This window comes from Arachis ipaensis, chromosome B05 (genome assembly GCF_000816755.2).
Source record: "Arachis ipaensis cultivar K30076 chromosome B05, Araip1.1, whole genome shotgun sequence".
Lineage (NCBI taxonomy): Eukaryota > Viridiplantae > Streptophyta > Magnoliopsida > Fabales > Fabaceae > Arachis > Arachis ipaensis.
This window is the reverse complement of record NC_029789.2, coordinates 96,020,723-96,025,411: the sequence shown is the minus strand read 5'-3', so window position 1 is coordinate 96,025,411 and position 4,689 is coordinate 96,020,723.

Sequence of the window (4,689 nt, the reverse complement as noted above, 5' to 3'; positions counted from 1 at the left end):
TAATTTCATATAGTTTTGAGTATGTTTTAGTTAGTTTTTAGTTTATTTCCAGTAGTTTTTAGGAAAAATTCATGTTTCTGGACTTTACTATGAGTTGTGTGTTTTTCTGTAATTTCAGGTATTTTTCTGGCTGAAATTGAAGGAGCTGAGCAAAAATCTGATTCAGGCTGAAAAAGGACTGCTGATGCTGTTGGATTCTGACCTCCCTACACTCAAAGTGGATTTTCTGGAGCTAAAGAACTCGAAATGGCATGCTTTCATTAGCGTTGGAAAGTAGACATCCAGGGCTTTCCAGCAATATATAATAGTCCATACTTTACACAAGGATAGACGACGTAAACTGGCGTTCAACGCCAGTCGTCTGCCCAATTCTGGCGTCCAGCGCCAGAAAAGGATCAAAAGCTGGAGTTGAACGCCCAAACTGGCACAAAAACTGGCGTTCAACTCCACAAATGGCCTCTACATGTGGATTGCTTAAATCTCAGCCCCAGCACACACCAAGTGGGCCCCAGAAGTGGATCTCTGCATCTTCCATCATAGTTTACTCATTTGTTGTAAACCTAGGCTACTAGTTTAGTATTTAAACAACTTTTAGAGACTTATTTTGTATCTCATGACATTTTAGATCTGAAATTTGTACTCTTTGATGGCATGAGTCTCTAAACTCCATTGTTGGGGGTGAGGAGCTCTGCTGTGTCTCGATGAACTAATGCAAGTATTTCTATTTTCCATTCAAACACGCTTGTTCCTATCTAAGATGTTCATTCGCGCTTAACTATGATGAAGGTGATGATCCGTGACATTCATCACCTTCCTCAAACCATGAACGTGTGCCTGACAACCACCTCCATTTTATATCAGATTGAATGAGTATCTCTTAGATCTCTTAATCAGAATCTTCGTGGTATAAGTTAGAATTGATGGCAGCATTCATGAGAATCCAGAAAGTCTAAACCTTGTCTGTGGTATTCCAAGTAGGATTCAAGGATTGAATGACTGTGACGAGCTTCAAACTCCTGAAGGCTGGGCGTTAGTGACAAACGCAAAGGAATCAAGGGATTCTATTCCAACCGGATCGAGAACCAACCGGTGATTAGCCGTGCTGTGACAGAGCGCGTGAGCGTAGTTTTCACTGGAAGGATGGAAGGTAGCCATTGACAACGGTGATCCACCAACACACAGCTTGCCATAGGAGGACGTGCGTGCGTGAACAAGAAGACAGAGGGAAGCAGAGATTCAGAAGACAAAGCATCTCCAAAACTCCAACATATTCTCCATTACTGCATAACAAGTAACCTTTAATCCATGCTTTCTTGTTTATTTGCAATTCAACTGATAAATATAATTGACTTCCTGACTAAGATTTACAAGATAACCATAGATTGCTTCAAACTAACAATCTCCGTGGGATTCAACCCTTACTCACGTAAGGTATTACTTGGACGACCCAGTGCACTTGCTGGTCAGTGGTACGAGTTGTGAAAAGTGTGATTCGCAATTCGTGCACCAAGTACTGATCCTCCCATAAATAAAGGTGATAACATATCTTATAAGTTTTACTTGAGTTTCTTCATTGCAAGATTGTCCATTAGCACGGGTATACGTAAGCTCTCAAAGATGAAGACGGTCAATTCTTGTCCTGTTTTCTCAAACTATAGCCATAAATAACATATCTTATAAATATAGTGATAAATTTCAATTTTGTGGTTTACCTTATGTTAAATTTAGGGGATTTTATCAAATGTAGTGCTTGATTTTTCTATGTCACGTCCCTGTCTCTGTTGTTCTTCCCTCATGACTCTTTGATCTTCTCTTATTTCATGAAGGATAGTAGTATGCTCTTGATGTCCCATCCTCAGCTGATCCATGTTGGAGCTCAATTCTCATAGAGAAGTGTGCAATTGGTCCCAATAGCCTTGGAGAGGAAAATGCATCCCTTGAGGTATCTCAGGGATGTCTTGTTGAGGCATCTCCACATGCTCTTGTTGAGGTGCATGCGTAGGCTCTCTTGTTTGCTCCATCCTCTTCTTAGTAATGGGCTTGTCCTCCTTAATAGGGATGTCTCCTTCTATGACAATTCCAGCTGAATTGTATAGGTGACAGATAAGGTGGGGGAATGCCAACCTTGCTAAGAAGGAAGGCTTTTCAGCTTTCGTGTACAATTCTTGAGGTATTACCTCATGTACCTCCACCTCACTTCCAATCATGATGCAATGAATCATGATGGCTTTGTCAATGGTAACTTCTGACTGATTGCTAGTAGGGATGATAGAGCGTTGGATGAATTTCAACCATCCTCTAGCTATAGGCTTGAGGTCAAGCATTCTTAGTTGGATAGGCTTACCTTGAGGATCCCTCTTCAATTGAGCTCCTTCCACACAAATGTCTGAAAGGACTTGGTCCAGCCTCTGATCAAAATTGACTCTCCTAGTGTAAGGATGTGGGTCTCCTTGCATTATTGGCAAATGGAGCGCCAACCTTACACTTTCCGGGATGAAATCCAAGAGACGCTCTCGGACCACGGTATGCCAATTTTTGGGATGTGGGTTCACGCTTGTATCATGGTTTTTTGTTACCCATGCATTGGCATAGAACTCTTGCACCATCAAGATCCCAACTTTCAGGATAGGATTGGTTAGGACTTTCCAACCTCTCCTCCAGATTTCTCTTCGGATCTCTGGGTATTCATTCTTTTTTAGCCTTAAGGAGACTTCAGGAATCACCCTTTTCTTTGCCACTACTTCATAGAAGTGGTCTTGATGAGCTTTGGTGATGAATCTCTAAATCTCCCAAGGTTTGGAGGTGGAAACAACTGCTTTCCCTTACCTCTTTCTAGAGGATTCTCTAACTTTGGTGCCATAAGTGTGAATGGAAAGCAAAAAGCAAGGCTTTTCCAACACCAAACTTAAAAACTTTGTATGTCCTCGAGAAAAATATGAAGAAAAGAGTAGGTGAAGAAGAGAAGTGGTAGAGAAAGGGGAGAGGAGGATTCGGCCAAGTGGGGCTATAGTGTATAAAGTGTGTGTTGGAGAGGTGGTATGAGGGGTTATTATAGTGGTGGGATGGGGTAGGGTTTGGTTATGGGAAGGGTAAATTGGAGGAAAAGTTTGAATTTGAAGTGGGTGGGGGTTGGTGGGAGTTGTGATGGTTTTGGAAAGAGATATGGATGTGATTGGTTGAGAGTTTATGGGGAAGAGTGTGTAAGTGGAAGCTTTAGTGGATGAATTGTGTGTTGAAAGGGTTGGAGGAAGGGGTATTTATAAGGTAAATGGGGGTAGGGTTTTGAATGGAAGGAAGGAAATTGGGTGGGAAAGTTTGAATTTGAAGTCAGTGGGGGTTGTGATGGTTTTGGAAAGAGATATGGATGTGATTAGTTGATGGTTTTTGGGGAAGAGTGAAAGTAAGAGAGAGACGAAGGTGGGGTAGGTGGAGATTTTGTGGGACCCACTGATCCTGAAGGGCAAGGAAATTTGAATTCCCTGCCCCCTTGTGGACGTTGAACGCCTAGCTCCTGCTCCTGGCTGGTGTTCAACGCCAGCTTGATGCTCCTTATGGGGGCGTTGAATGCCTATTGGGGTGCTCCTTCCTGGCGTTCAACGCCAGGTCTCTGCCTCCTTTGGGGCGTTGAACGCCCAGTCTCTGCCCCCTGGCTAGCGTTCAATGCCAGCTTCATGCTCTCTGGCTAGCGTTCAACGCCAGCAATGCTACTCCTTATGTGCGTTGAATGCCCACTCTAGCCTCCTTGGCTGGCATTCAACTCCAGTAAGGTACCTGCTCCAGGGTGTTCTGTTTCCAACTCTGACTATTTCTATTTCTGTTCTAACTACTGCATATAATCACAAACTTAAACAAATATAAAAATTAAATTGATATAACTGAAATAATCTTAATGAAAAATAGAAATAACTTTAATTATGGTTGGGTTGCCTCCTAACATGCGCTTCTTTAACATCACTAGCTTGACGGTTAGCTCCTTAAGGAGATGGATAGGGGCTCAGAATTTCGCCCCTTACAGTGAACTTCTTGTTTGTGCTCTCATGGATAAGTTCCATATGTTTGATGACAAGTCATCTTAGCCTATTTTCACTAGCCTTTTTCTTTTGTTTTCAATTGATTTATGCACTTTCTTGAGCCATAAGCAAGCCAATTGGGTAGATTTCCATGTTTCCTTTGATTCAATCAACCATGTATGAATTAATGCAATTTCATGAGATTTTATGCTATAATTGTCATATATTATGAAAGAATAACAAACTCATGATTTTAAGCAAAGCTTTGATGTGTTTGGTTGATTGATGATAGGTGAAAAGAGTTTTGAAGAAGGTTGAAGAAGGAAGGAATGGCTAGGAGCAAGAGAGAACAAAAAGCTTGAGCAAAAGTTTGACCCCAAACTTTGGCTCAAACGTTGGTAGCAGCAAGAATGGGGCAGCTGGTATAAAAAGCTTGAGCAAAAGTTTGACCTCAAACTTTAGCTCAAACTTTTGGGAGAAAAGCTTGAGCCAACGTTTGCCTCAAACTTTTTGGCAAACGTTGGCATCACAAAAACAACACCCTGGAAGAGAAAAGCTTGCGCCAACGTTTGCCTCAAACTTTTTGGCAAACGTTGGCATCACAAAATCAACACCCTGGAAGAGAAAAGCTTGCGCCAACGTTTGCCTCAAGCTTTTTGGCAAACGTTGGCGCCACACA